At 39.1% G+C, this 15,840-nt stretch overlaps 1 pseudogene; it reads right to left on the bottom strand.

The window, feature by feature from the left end:
* Positions 1-5,192: 5,192 nt before the first annotated feature.
* Positions 5,193-13,447, bottom strand: LOC111733887 (annotated as a pseudogene).
* Positions 13,448-15,840: the final 2,393 nt, after the last annotated feature.

The raw sequence follows: 15,840 nt of genomic DNA, 5'->3' as shown, positions 1-15,840 counted from the left end.
CCCTTTATTGTTACCTTGTTCCCACATACCATCTCATCCCTCTGTGCTGTACGTGTTAAATGCTAACTATCCTGTACCCACCAATGTAAAGGAAGCATGTGTTTCTGCAGTTTACATTTTATCTTAGAGATTCTCCTCCTTTGCTCTCTCCAGCCTCGTTAATCTGCCACCAGTAGATTTCAGGTCACCTTCCTTAGGTTTTCTTCTTTCATTCTAAATGCATAGAAGGAACTAGAAAACTGCCATTCTCGAGAGCATTTTCTCAATCTGTTGAGATTGGGCTTCCAGGTATGTACACAAAAGATTGGCTCAAATAAACTCTTATAAAATTTTTCTATAGGCTGGACACTCTTGCTTTGACCCATACTTCTTTCAAACTTCCAGCAAAAAATTTGTTATCCTTTGCCTCTCATTGTATCATAATTGAAATTCATTAAATATGATTGCTGTTTTTATATCTCTTCCTCTTCCATGTGAAACCTCTAAGAGAATAGGTTTTGAATTTCCATTTTTCATATGTCTCCTCAGAATTATCACATAATCTGACATAGAAATATCCAGTTTTAAAATGTAACTTCTTGGGGAAAAGGAATTAGAGAGTTAAGTTCATCAACCATTTTTCAATATGTGTTGCTAATTCAGACTATTTCTGTTTTTACGAATAAACAAAATCAAGATGACTTCTCAGGGAAAGTTTCTGAAATTTCACCAGAAAATTTTGATAAAAGGTGAAGGTGAACATATTTTGTTACATTATAAAGATGAACTTGATATTATTTGAACAAAACTCTAACATGGTATGACTTAGATAAAGCAGGTAAGTGAATACATGAATACATTTGAGCCCTTAGCATATTAATTATAGTTATTTTAAATTTCTGGTCTGATATCTCAAAATCTCTGCCATATCTGAGTCTAGTTTCTGATGCTTGCTCTGTCTCTTCAACTGTTTCTTACCTTTTAGTATGTCTGGTAAGTTTTTGTTGAAAGCTGCACATGATGTATCAGGTAAAAGGAATTGAAGTTGATTAATCTTGAGGGGGAAGTTTTGCTTTATCTGGCTAGAGGTTGAACTGTGTTTACTGTTCGCTGTAGCTGTAGGTGTGAAGGGCTAAAATTTCCTCTTGAGGCCTTGCTTTTTTATCAAGCCGTGTTGTCTTTGGGTTTCCCAAGAGGTTCTTTCTTAAATAAAGTCTGACCCTTGCAGGTGTTGGTTGTAAACCCCTCTATTAGACAAGAACCCAACTGATGTGGTGGCTGCTGTGGGAGAGCGGAAGTGTTCTTTCACCCTGTGTTTACGCTTAGTCCTTTAGTGAGCCTGTGCTCCTGAGAGGAGACCTTGACAAGTGCTTCTCAGCTTTTTCTTCACCACTCCATTAGCTGAAGCAGGAAGGCTAGACAGGGCTGGAGTTAGGCGTTTCTCTTCTCACAGGTGGGTTAGGCTCTGGTAAAAGAGTTTCCCTGTGAGAGCAAGGCTTTGTTCAAGATGGCAGAACATTCAGAGTATTTCAGAATGACTACATTTTTCCTTCCTCTGCTGGAAGAACCAGAACATTTTTCTCTGATCTTCACAGTGAGCACCTGATGGGGTTTCTGTAAACGAATCTCACAAAATGTGCAGAGCTCCACGAATTCTGGACCCCTGGAGTTTATTGCTTTCAAGTTCATCCACGCACCTCCAGCAATTCTGCAATTACAATTTAAGCTTTTCTACCAGTTCCAGCCCCAGGTACAGGCTGTTGCTCTAGATCAGCTGTGATTCTCTGCATTTCACTTCCTGTCCAGTTGTCAGGGCAGGGGATTGCCCTGTGACCTCAATCCTGATGGATCTAAGAAAAGTTGTTGTTTTTCAATTCATTCTGCATTTTTTACAGTGCTCTCGTGAGGTCTGGAATGAAGACTTCCAAGCTAACGAAGTGTTCTACGTCAATTCAGAAGTTCTCCAATATATGTGTACATACACAACATCAGTATAGCTCGCTCTTAAGGAGTGATGTCCCTAGATTTATTCATTTCAAGAAAACCATTGTTACAATCTTGAACAATTTTACTCAATGAATTCTGTGACAAAGCAGAAATAAGATTCTTTAAATTGACTGATGGTTTGCCTTTCCTGTGTTAGTAACTGTGTTCATTAAAGAGAATCATTTCCAGATACCCTTTCTTACTTCTTCATCTCTTTGCCAATGTAACGATAAACAGAATGACCATGTGATATCTACTCAGATCAATTACTAGAAGCACAGTGACTCTTGTATCTCCTCTTGTAGATGGAAGTACCTCTTCATGGAGAGTGCACAGCCTTCCCATCTCTTCTTGTCATAGCATGAAACCTAAGTAATATTATTTCCTACTCTTAATAAGTATTAATTTTTAAAATAATTAATATTCAATTACCAATTAACTGATTATTGCTTTTAGATTACTTTCCCTACAAAAAACAAAGACACGAGGAAACAGGAATTACATCTCTCATGTTGAGAGTAGAGAACTAGCAGAGAAAGTTTTCACATTAAATATATCAATACAGCAAAATGAACAAAAAGTAAAATTACACCCATAGATGTATACCAATGGACCCAATGGGTAGATCAATGACAAATCCTGTACTGTGAGGGATGGCCGCCAATTTGCTGAGTTTCATATTATGGATTTTTGTTAACATTTTTAAGTCTGAATTTATGCTGTCATGAAAGTCTTTCTTTTCCATGGTTGTTTTTCCATGGGTAATGTAATTTTTCTGCATGTAGTTTAATACTTAATTTTGCCAGTTTTGAGAGAAAGATTGAATCAGTGTCTTCTATTTATTTTTTTAGATGTCTCATTGATTACTATGAATAGTCATTTTGGTTTCTACAAATATATATGATTTTCATGAAGCCAATGTCGGGACCTTAAAACAGTTGTAAAGTTAAGGAGCAAAAAATACCAGCACTAATGTGAAAAACAGAAAGGAACTCTTAACCTTACCTGCTTCAACTTTAAATGAGTTTTAATGTATCAGTAGTAAAATAAGCATAGCAATAATTAAAGGTTATAATCATATTAATAAAGCAAACAATCTCACAATTAGTTGTATCATCAAAATTACCTAAATTTAGGGTAAAGGTGTGTCTGTTGTCAATAAGGAAAGAATTAACATTTTCGTATAACAGTCTCGGGAAATTTCTATCAGAAAGCAATGTAGATTATCATCTCATATCACAGATTTAAAATATTGCTAATGAAGTACTGAATTTAATGTAAAAATGGATTACCAAGAAAGGGATCTGAATATGTGTGAAATAAAAAGACGAAAGTGACTAGGAGGAGGTTTGGCTGTATGTCCTAAGTAGTGCTTGGTGAAATATATAAAAAACTGTCCAGCTCTTTCTGCACAGGTCAAATTTGAAACAAGTGTCCATCTAAAGAATACAGCTCTACTTTATTAAAATGTTGATGTCAGTGATTAGAAAATATAAATAATATAAGTGACCAACATGAGACTAGAATAAATGAAGTAACAGATAAAAGAAAATGAATCTTGACTGTAAAATTTGATGGAAAAAGACTGCAATTAGCAAGCAAATGGCTTACCATTGAAATTCACTACAAAGTGATATTAATTAGAACAGTGAGAACTCACTTTTTAGCCAAATGAGCGATGCATGAAATCAAATACCTAAATAAGCAACAGTTTAAATCAAATAATTTTAACATTGAAAATGTTCATATGTTTAGTGCCAATTCACCAATTCTATGAAAATGATTCTGAGAAAATAGGAGCAAAACTGTGCAGGGGCCATGGTAACCCACATTCTCCTCCAGGCACCTTCTGTTTCACTCCTCCACTCCACAAACAAGCTTATGAACCTAGTTTTTATACACGGTGTCTCAAATTCTCATTCTCGTGTTTCTTCTTCAACCCAGTACCATCTGGTTTCTATCTGAATCATTCTCCTAAACCAGATCATCCTAAGGACACCAAGTGTGTCTGTTTCCAGGTCCACTGGGGAGTTTGTGCCTACTGGCCCTACAAACTCCACTGTGTCTTTGGAACACACTTCTTCCCTTCAGTAGTGTCACCCCATCCTTTCCTGTTTATTTTCTAGGTCACCTGCCCCCTACCCCCACCTCAGTGCCCTTTGCAGACTCTCCTCTGCCCAATCCTTAAACGCTGACGGTCTGCAGGATTATGTTTAGGCCCTTTTCTCATTGTCTACTTTCTGAGTGACCGCATCCATTGTGATGCCCTCATTACCACACAATATGCAATAAGGCATCCCCAATATACTCCCCATGGCAGTTTTGTTCATTGTACACCTATATTCCCAACTGCCCCTAAGAGAGCTGCAAGAACTCGTTCCCCAGGATCCTTAGAAAGGACATTTGATGTTATTTTTCCTTTTTAACCTCTTTTGTATCTAAAATTTCTGTCATGTTTCTTCTTCATTCCTTTCTTTTCTTTCTCTTCATGGTGTTTAATATAATTGAAATAAACATAAGTACTGTTTTTGGCTCCTTTTCTGTGACACAAAGTTTCAACACAACAAAAACTACCCGTAGTTACTCTATTTACCTGAATTTCTTGGCCATAGTTACACAGTTTGACATTAGATGCTGAACTTCTACATGTCACCTGAATGGATTGAATGAGTAAAGGTATTTTGCTACTCATTCTTCACTATCAGTTAGAAAATGAGAGTTTGGATTTTGATTTTATAAATAAATTCAAGAAGTTTTTTTGATAGAAATTTAAGAAAGGAAAAGCAAACTTAACACAGGTAAACATGTTTTGTAAATTTTAATACAATGTAAAGAGAACATGTGTTTACATTGATTTTTAAATACTACAAATATAATACATGCAGGAAAGACTGTACTAAATAACGATAAATAAATAAATAAATAAATAAATAAATAAATAAAAGATAGATAGGTAAATAAATAAATAAATAGATAGATAGATAAATAAATAAAAAGCAATCAGGTATCAAACAGCCACCTCTTAGGGACTGATGCCTCAGCACCTGAATTTATAACATTGTCTTGCTTAATACTCTGACAAAAGATTTGCTGAATTAACCTCAGTAGTTTCTGTGACTAAAGCAGAAAGACCCTTTGGAAATGACCAATGACATATGTGCAAGTATGATATAGCACAACCAACAATGAGAATCATTTCAAGAAGACCCCATGTCTCCATCCTGATTTCATAACCTTTTTAACAAGTTTTTTAGTAAAGATAAGGATCTGCTGATTTCCACTCTGACAACCTCCCAGGCACAATCACTGTATTGCTTCTCTTTGAGGTAGAGACGGATGCCCTGGAAGGGTATCTTACTTTGTCTATAGGCCAGTGTAGGGTCTTCCAGATTCCACCGCTTTCATCTCCAGCACCAAACAGGTGCCCAGGTCTTCCAGCTGCCGATAGAGTCCACTGAGGAGCCCGTGCAGTAGGGTCGTGTTCCAGGCAGCAGAGGAGTGCTCTGTGCAGAAGACGTCGAAGGTCTCCTGGAGCATCTCGTGAAGGACAGAGATGGCCTGGGCCTCCTGGACTTGGCTGCCGTCCACCATCTCCTGGGGGAATCCGAAGTTCTTTCTGTCCTTCCAACAGTGGAAAGAGCTGATTCTCTGCATTTGGTACAGAAGCGCAATGTTCTCCTTGTTGACCTGGACGTGGTCTGAGACAGGTCACAGCCCAGAGACCCACCGGGACCATAACTGAACACCAGCACGGCGGTGAGTAGAGAGAGCAGGGGTGCTGTTAGGATTTGGAGATGCTGCTGGCCTGGCTGAGTTACAAATCTGGAGAGCCTTGGACTCTAGGTTCTCTGATGACATTCTTTCTAAATATGGCCATTAAATAGGGAACACAATGATTTTCATTTTCTAATCATTTCTCTACACTTTTACTTACTTTTTTTGTTTTCACTTATGTGTTCTTTGTGGGGTCTAAGGAGATGTCATCAATCTACACTATTAACTTTGCAATAGAAGTTTAATTTTCTCAAGAAACTTCCTATATATCATTCCAAGTGAATATATATCAATCGACTGAGAAAAGTTTGTCTTAAAGTCAGAAGTGTGTGTAGGTATATAATTACACTCACACATGCACATACTCATGTACACTTTTCAATACATAAAAATAGGTCTTCTCAGTTTTAGAAATACAAATTGCCCTTGAATCTGGATAGCACCTTTACCCTCCTTACTTTACATAGGGTGACAGGCTGCCTCAGCCCTAGGGGTTTGTGTGTTTTGTTCAGTAACAGACCATGTACAGTGAATAAGCTCTTGGAACCATGGACTGGGATTTGTTTAATGTTTTATTCACAGCGGAAGCTGATGATAAGAATGAATGGCTTTCTGGGATGTTTATCTTTCTTCAAGAACAAATTCTTGCAGGTCCATGTGATTATGCTTCACGGGGTCCACAGGGTCAGGATGAAGACAGACATTGTCCTTTCTTTCACCGTGTGTAACTGGTCGGTGATGCTGTGCATCTGTGCCAATACTTTAGCAGGAACCCCTGTTCTCTTCTGGGGCATGTAGGTGTGGGGATTCTAATCCCAAGACCATTTTATTTTCCCAGCACCACCTGACTCACGAAGGAGATGCCACTTCTAGTAACCCTTTTTTTCTGGAGTGGCAAAGTATCCTCAACTCAAACTCTCCTGGATTCATTCCCTGAGGGCAGGCAGACCAAATCATGAGGACTCTAGAATTCCCCTGCTGTAGAGGGCTGTATAGCTGTCGACAAAATAATAACCATCCAAGATCTTTGCCCCTCCTGCTGGAATGTTTGTGTAAGGAATTTTAGTTGTCAGCGGTAACCTCCACCTCTCTTGACTCATGTTCCCTGGTATGAAAGTGTCAGGAGCCCTCCATGCTGATAGAAAAGTTAATTTTGTCTATAGGTGGAGGAATTAGTTACCTAACTGTAATCATTTTGCCTTTAGTAGGCAGATGATTTTCATTTTTCCATTAAAGCTTTTATTGTAAGACTCATTACTTAAATTTTTGAATACTTTTTATGGTCAGAGTTTCTGAGCTAGGGACAGGAGATTCAATAATGTCTCTTAGTAGAAACTTAGAGGACAGAAACTAGTGAACTTCACTTGCTCATCCAGTCTGTGTATTTCTATTTGGCTGCTTTCTTTGTCTTCTGGGTCATAATCAAAATGCAGGGTAGTGAGGCTCAAGCTATTATTTCGAAATAAATAGACTTTTTAAAACTTATTTGTGCTATTCCACTTTAAATTTAAATAACAACAATAGAAAAGATTTTAATAACTTAATTTTTCCATTCTGCTTTACAAGGCATAGTCGGTCTTCCTCATTAGGCATTATTTTCTGTTTCATCCTAAGGTAAATGCAAACAAGAAGAAGTAACAGATTCACGAAGGGGCTTTATCGTTTTTCTCTCTAACTTTCAAGATTTCAAATTTTTTATTTTTCATTTCAACTTTCCTAGAAAGCAAAACTAGACAATTGTTTGTTGGCAAAAAATAAAACAAATGTAATTCTGAACATCATGAATGTGAAAGAAGGAAAGTGACTTTCCTGCTGACAAAATAACAAAGTCAATTTTAACAAAATTTAATGAAGTAAAGATGGGGACTGGGGGCTGTGGCAGAGTGGAAGGATGAAAGCCAGCATGGAATAACACAAAATGGGGAAACAGCTACCCCTGCCAGAGGCTCAAAGAAGACTACGTTTTGATCAATAACTAGCCTTCGGCTTTGCAAGACCAACCACTTCATTCTTCTTCTATTCAATCCACATGAAATCAGCTCTGAGGAGAGAAGGGAGGAGTCACACCAACCAATTCTCAAGAGACTGGCAACCTGAACCCAGGTGCCAGGACACTAACAACCCTCTCTGGCATGATTGTGGATAGAAACCTTTGCCTGCAGTCTATCTAGTTAAGAAATCCACTCAGGCAATTTGAAGATTGCCTTAGAAATCTAGAATTAAAGAGAAGTTATTAAGAAAAGAAACTGCTCTTAATCTGGAAAATACTGGTGACAATATTTTAAATGATAACACCGAAATTTATTGCATGGTAACCATGGACCAGCTCCTGTCCTAAAATCTTTGAAGTCATTAACTTGATCTTTTCAAGAACTCCATTTGGACTTTTGGAAGAGAAACACAAATCTGGAAGGATGGATTATTCCGAAGGTATTAAAATCCAAGGTCAAAACCTTCCGGGGATTTGAGATAATGACTTGTCTGGAAGGGCCTATTAAAAGAAAGGAAGGATTGAAATGGACTTGGTAATTATGATCCATGAAGAGGCAGTGGCATGAAATCAGAAGATCAGGGACAGTGCAGTGATAAAGGGTTTCAATGATCTCTTCAAGTGCCAAAGGACTTGTCAACTGTTTTGTATGGCAGCAGAAGTGTAGTATGACTGACTGACTTTAAATGCTAAGGAAAGTAGACACACTTCCTTTGAAATAGTTATGACGGAGTAGATTTTTCTGCCAATGGAAACTGAAGTTTGCAGCTGGCACTGGAATAACCTACGTTCCTTCTAACACTCAACAAGTGATGTGGTATCAGAGTTTCCGGATGTGCACACTTTTATTGGCTACATCTCCGTGGGAGAACTCTGTGCTCAGGGAATCCACTTGGATCTCCTCTCTGTCTGAATAGGAATGATCTGGAGAAACAGTTGACTCTGTGCTGCCCATTGGAATCCTTCCACCCCTAGAGTCTGCCTGTTGCAGTCCAGGCAATAAAGGTCTCTATACTCCTTCCAAGTCCTCAAGGTGCTGCTGATCTTCATCTCCTTTCCCTTTCTAGATGTACACTGTTGGCTTTGAGCAAACATGAGTCTGGGTTTATCCTCCACATGGAATCAGACATGGAACCGCCTCAACAGGGGCACAGATGAGCTCCCGGATTCTTTCTCAAGTCCAGCGTGTAGACATATCAGTCAGGCTCCAGGTTTTCACTGTGTTTGTGTGCAGGACTGGACATTAGGGGAACCTTGCCCACTGAAACACGGGAATCGGGTGGCGGGAGGGAGGGTAGAGTCATGGCTACATCCACATATGCTCTGATTGGTAATGCTGGAAAATCTTGGTGACTTCTAGCAGGTGCTGCACTGTGATTCCTCACAGCTCATCCAGAGGCACTTAGGACCACTTCTCATGCCTCAGGGTGTAAGCTTGCCCTGCACTGAGGGAGCTGTGAGAGGTCTTGGGCAGCTCAAACTCACCCGCTTCACCTGGCCCAGCCTTCTAGCCCTGCAGCTCAGACCTCCTACACCTTCAAATATTGAGTAACTCTGAGATATGAAAGAGGACATGGCTGTAGAGATTTTTAGAGGAAGGCAACAATGTGAAACCAAATCATAAACTTTGCAGCCAAAAGTATAAACAAAAAACAAAAACAAAACTGTAAAGGTACAGTAAAAAAAAAAAGAAGTAAAGAAAGAATAGAAACTAAAAGAAAAAAGAAACAGCACCCAATAGTGGAAAGAATCATAATATTTGAAAGTTGGTAGGCAATCACAAAGACAGAAGCGGGTGAATCAAAAAATAATTCTTGTATTCCTGCTCCTATATGGTCCCCTACAAATGGAGGAGGAACAAAGAAAGGCAAGTCTCAAAATTTGTTTAACATGCAAATTAGAGCCCTTTAACCCATCAGTTGGACAGAATCTATCTAAAGATGGAGTCTGTAACTTGAGGTAGAAATTTGAGAATCAGATCCCTGCAAACTGAGCAATTGGCACACACTTCCTGATGAACTTGTTCAGTTACAGCTTAGATGTCCATTCTACACAAACAGATACTTCACAGGCATGTCATTTGGCAACAATAATATCCTCTGAAATTCCTTTAAGCTATGCTTCTCTTACTACTTAGTCAAGGTGCATTAGATGCCAGTGGCATCATCATGCAAAGTGAAAAGGAGAATTTTCTCTTGACTATGAAGTCAAGAAACATGATCTAGGGGTGGGAATAAATTTGAAAAATTGCTAACTTACTATTAAGAACATATTCGGGCACCTCAAATATGACATATTTCCTGATTTACCTTGCTGCTTCTGATTTACCCAGAAAGGCAGGCTTTAATGCTCCAAGTGGCTTACAAGGACAGTAAAGGGACACATGACTCAGGAGGCCCTAGCCAGCCAAGCAGCCTAGAGGCAAAAATCACACACTTTCTGACTCTTTCTCCCCACATGTCTGCAGTTTTCCCATAGAGGGCCTGCCTTGCCTGAAACTGCGGGGATTTTCTCTCCCCAAGGTACAAAAACTAAGGCAGAGAGAGAGCTTTGCCAACTATCTTTCAGAAATCAGTTCTTTCCAGGACAGAGTCTCTTTGTAGCTCTGAAGAAGTGGGTGAAAGGGCTCAGCCTTTTTACCCGGGACAGGAAGAAGCCTGCTCTGCGCACACTCGGCTGATGTCTTTGTCCATCTTGGTCAATAGGGTTTATCTGTGCTGTTACAATTGGCATGGGCCAATTGGTTAGTTTGTCCTCAGGCAGTTACAGACCACCAGAGTTGCTATGGCTTACAGGCAGTCACAGAGCGTGAGATTTTCAGACAGAAACTCAGGCAATACATCTGTTATCTAGACAGAACAAGCAAAACTGGAGGATGAGTCTTTAGTTAATTTCGAGGTCACCCTGCACTTTGGCTTATTCGGCAAGCAGATCTACAGAAGTAGAACAAAAAGCTGATTATAAGGATAGCCTTTTGAGTGGAAAATTCCTCTTCAGGATATTAATACAAGCCATCATTTCTACACTGAAAAAATAAGACACTTCTTTGAATGAGGAACGACAATTTTTGAGTCTTTCCTTGAATTCCGGACAGAATTCTGATTTTTTTAGGCTGCCTCCTTTGGAGATCAGTTACTGAAAAGGTAGACAGAAGTCTTAAGAATCTTATAGAAAGAGGCAAATCATATTCTCATATTTAGCTGTCTGAAGAAAAACAGGAAAATACCTACCATATTTGAAGTCCTTTCTCTATGGAAGATGTGATGCTAAGTGTCTTAAAATCCACGTGTTCATTTAATAGTCCTAAAATCTATATAAATATTTTGATTCTGTATTATTGATGGAAAAACTGAGGCTTAGAAAGAGAAAGTGGGTTGCTGAACATCACATGTAAGTCCAAGCAGAATGGAAATGCGATAAAATCTCCTTTCTTGTAAGTTAAGGGTGACTCGTGATTTTTCCATTCTGGATTTCTGCTATAATTGTGAAATCTGATTATACTCCTGAATTCTGTACAACTCTCTCTTTCTCTATAAATTTCCATTGTTCATTTATATGTTCAGCTACTTGGCCATTTTTTTTTTTTTTTACTTTGTTGAGAAAGACATTGTGTGATCCAGCTTCCCACTTTCATCTTTGAGCGGGAGATGTCTGCTCTTTACAAAGTACTCACTCTGTACTTTAGGTTAACAGAGTCTGAATGGTCTAAGACATGACCTGATCTATTTTCTGTTTAGAGTACATGCAGGAGTCTGTAAAATACCTAAGGAGAGAAAAAATCCTTTAGGCAACCTTGTCTCTTAGGCATCTAGTCCAGTCCCTATCACTTCAGGAGCTCAATCAACATTCATGAAAAGAATAATGAAGTTAATAGTAGAAGAAAGAATAATACCAACATCCACTAGATAGTTATGAATTGGGAAGACAATAAATCAAAGATACATTGTAAACTCTTCCCAATCTTACAAAGGAAGTTATGATTGACTATTGTGTGAGACAGTATTTAAAAACATTGTTTGGTTGCAGAGATATTCTTCAAGTTTCAATATTTAGAGTATCAGGATGAAAATCATAGACCTGGTCGTAAATGGAAGACTCACCCTCCACTTTGAAATCAGTGATCCTCAAGTGTCTGAGAGGAGCTACCCGAGCATACTTCCTTGTCTCCGTCAGTGTATTTTGAGACCTAGTCTCCACACTTGTAGCCACTTTTTCAGCGTTTAACCTGTCTCTGGGAATCAACCCCAATGCTTCTTTCAAAAGATCAATGATGCTGTGAAATCTAACCAGTGACATCCACATCATCTCCCACAGGGTTTAATTTCTGGAAAAAGACTTTCAGTTCTTGTTTTGGGGGTTGATGATAAAGTGTATGCAGCAAACACAGTTTTTCTTTTTCTTTTTTTTTTTCATCTAAAAGAGCATTGGTACAAATAGCATAAAAATAAAGAGTGCTCTTACTCACTGAACTTGTCTCCTCTTCCATTAATCACCACATTAGAGTCTTGCTCAACTCCTATGCATTTTGGCATCCATTGAAATAAATTCAGATAAACCACTGTGAGCATAACTGACATTGCCCTGTATGCTCTGGGTCCTTAAAAGTATTTAATGTGATCTACCATAATGGTTCCATGGTTCTATAATGATCTAAGTATGGATAATTTTCTGGATGGTTTTCTGTTCGTTAGAAAAGTTAGCATTAACTTAACCGACAAATGTCTTTAACAAAATACTATCTTGAAGAACCTTTCCATAAAACAACTAGACTTTACACTTTGGAAAGCCCAAATACCACTCTACCCACTATTCCCCTCCCCCCCCCAAAAAACTTTAAACATATAAGAAAAAAAATTATGTCATAAAATCATTTATTTAAGAAAATAGATGATGTTCTTCTCTCTAAGCATAATTTTGTAGATTCGTGATATAGAACATATTTCTTAATTAGCACCCTGATATTGGTTTCAGGTAATTTCTCAGCTGCAGCAGAACTGTGAGTGGAGATTGTGTTTGGACTTAGCAAAGAATGTAATTGAATAGAGTCATGAGTGTAACTTCTGCACTTGTTGACTTTTCTTTGAGGAATGTTATGAGAAAAAGGCGCGCTGTAATCTCGACTCTGACAACTTCCCAAGCACAGGAGCTGTATTTCTAGAGCTTCAGATAGTTATGGATTCCTTGGAAGTAATTCTAGATAAGAATGCCCAAAGAGGGACAAACCAGATTTTCTTCTTTTGTCCGCTTCAATTGTTCCAGGCTGGGATGCAGTTTAGACAGTAGTTTCTAGAGCAGGGTGCGGTTCCAAGGAGCACGGGGCTGTCCTCTGTGTTCAACAGGTTGAATAACTGCTAGAGCATGAGACGGTGGAAACCGGCGCCTTGTCTTCTGGATTTAAGTGCTCTTCCGTCTTTCCCAAGGAGATTGAAGTTGGTTGTGTGATTCTAACATGACTGAGTGGGGATACTTTTTAGTTCTCTCAAGAGATTGACGATTTCCCTGCTTTCTAGGCTATGAAGCCTCGGCAGGTCTCCTCCAGGAGAGCAAGCTGGTATGGAGCTGAGCATCACTCCTGCTGTCAGCCACGAACAACAAGGGGCCATTCCAGATGCCGGTGATTCAATGGATGTGCGCCCCGGGCCGCATCGATACCGCTAAAGAGCGCGAAGTTTCTTCAGCTCGGTCCCTGGAACGCGTGATTTCTCCACCTGGTCGCATGAGGGCGCGCAGGTAGCTCTTTCTCACGCTCCGGTACAAAACGAAGACTTTGGATGCCTTGGTTTTCTGTCGGGCTGGTAGCGCGCAAGAAGGGTCTTCCCGGCGCCGTGGCGCAACTTGGTGCCGCTTTAATAGTCCGTGAGAAGCTTTCTTTTCCCCGGTGCTAACTGCTGCAGACGGAGCTCTGCCTTGGCCACGCGGGGGACATTTCTTCGGTACGGAGCACAACGCCTCGCATCAGGAGCGAGATGGTTTCTGGGCGAGGTGCCGCCGGATTCGGAGAGGAGGACGCGGTCGCAGGGGTTCGGGCGTGGCCCTCCCTGGGGCCTGAGGTCGCGGACGCGGACGCCCCGCTGCGCCGTGGCGCTGTGACTTCCGCGGTGAATTTTCAGCGTTCCAGCGTTGCAAAGTGGTGGAGTGAGGTACTGAGAAACTGTAAAGCGTGAACGTTAAAACAGCATCTAATTAGACTTTTTAAATATTAACATATTTGAATGTTAAATATAAATATCAAAGGTAACATTTAAAAATATTTTTCACATTAAACTGTTAAAACAGCATTTTATTAAACTTTATTTAAACTGTTTTATTTATACCAAAATAAGAATTTAGTATAATTTTACTTTCTGAGCTAATGGAATTGTACTCATTTATAGTTTCAATATTCATTCTTTAACTTGTTTTCAGCTGAGAATTGCCTTGTTTGACAATTTCTTGTGACTACGTGCCAATCTTAAATAATTTTTATTTACTTTCACATTACGGAAAAGTCTTTGGCAGAACTCTACGTTACCTGTATTGTTAAAAAGAAAAGTTAGTATCGTGTACAAGCAGTTGAGGACATTTAGCAGGTTAGATTTTTTTAACTTTCTTGTGACATAGAAGCGTACAAATTAACTCTTGGTGCTCAGCATTTTATATAGACTGAATAGAATTTGCCAAATTTTACTTGCAGAAAGCCCCCTTCCTTTGTAGGACTCTCAGGGACTTGCAAATGCAAGGTCATTTCATGTCTGTAAAATGTTGATCCTTTGTTCATCATAGATGTTTTGGCCTTAATTTTCCATATTATTAATGCATTAAAATATTACCTTAATTACTTACATTTGGTGCCTTCTCAAATTCCATGCTTGAGAAAAAGACTCACTCCACTCCACTGCTAACTGAGGAAATAGCTTTTAAATTAGAGTGCTGTGATCTTCAGTGGCTAAAAATCTAGGAATGTCTCATTTCCCATCATCCAACCCCCACTTTTTAAATTTTTTACTGTTTTCTCGGTCTTTACAACTTTTTAATCTATGCCTTAACATAATATCACCAGAGGTAATCTGAATCTGAAGATGAGGGAAGGTATTATTTTGCTCATTTTTACGATTCACAAAAGAGCCATATTTCTGGGAATGTCTCATTTCCCATCATCCAACTTGACCCTCCAATTCTTTTTTTTTTTTTTTTTACCATTTTCCTGGCCTTTACAACTTTTTAATTTAATCTATCCCTTAACATAATATCACCAGATATAAACTGAATCTGAAGATGAGGTATTATTTTGCTCATTTTTATGATTCACAAAAGAACCATATTATCTGTCAGACAACTTTCTTCCCCACTGGTTCTCTGCAAAGAGCTTCAAGTGAGCTGGAAGCTTACTCTCATGAGTGTTCCAGGCAGTGAGCTAACAGAGGAAATTCGGGCTCTGTTCCTTCATAGTCCTACAGACAATCCCCTCTCCCAGAGTTTCTGTTTGGGGAGACCTTAACGTGCACACCGCTGAGACTGTTACAGGAGCTGCACTCCAAGCTCTTCTTGCCTTGGCTTGGCTGAACATGGACTGTTCAGATTATTGTGTTACATTAATACCAAAGGCAGCTGTCATTCACTATGTTCAGATTCGCAGCCTGTCACTTGCAAATATTATTCTATTTGATCTTTACAATTTCCTGTGTGACCACTACTGAAGTTATCTTAGTGGTTTTAGAAGAGGAAATGAAATCCGATGTCATTTAAATTCAGGAGCCATAGATTTTTGTCAGAAAGTGAAGCTTTCTGTTGCCTTCCAGTCTCTCCTTTTCATCAGTTCTAAGTATTTGCTCTTAACAGCACTGAGCATGCTGGTGCTTCATTAATCCTATTATGTCTTTAAAGTCTGTCTCCCCTGCTCCCTGGAGGGCAGTCAGCATCTTCTCTTACTTTTTTTGCATCAATACTGGGAAGCAAGATGTCACATATGCGCAGCCAACACATTTTGGGAGACAGAATGAAGAGAATTATATGAATTTATCTCTAGTGTTCAGTTTTATGCAGACTGTGTCAGAAAACATGAGCTATAGTTATTGCAAGAAATGTGGGTGAATTGAAATCTAGTGCATTAGCACCTTAAAAGGAAAATGCAG

The sequence above is a fragment of the Pteropus vampyrus genome, unplaced genomic scaffold, assembly GCF_000151845.1.
Source record: "Pteropus vampyrus isolate Shadow unplaced genomic scaffold, Pvam_2.0 Scaffold675, whole genome shotgun sequence".
NCBI lineage: Eukaryota > Metazoa > Chordata > Mammalia > Chiroptera > Pteropodidae > Pteropus > Pteropus vampyrus.
Note: the sequence above shows the minus strand (reverse complement) of the source record. Positions and strands in the feature narration are given on the sequence as shown.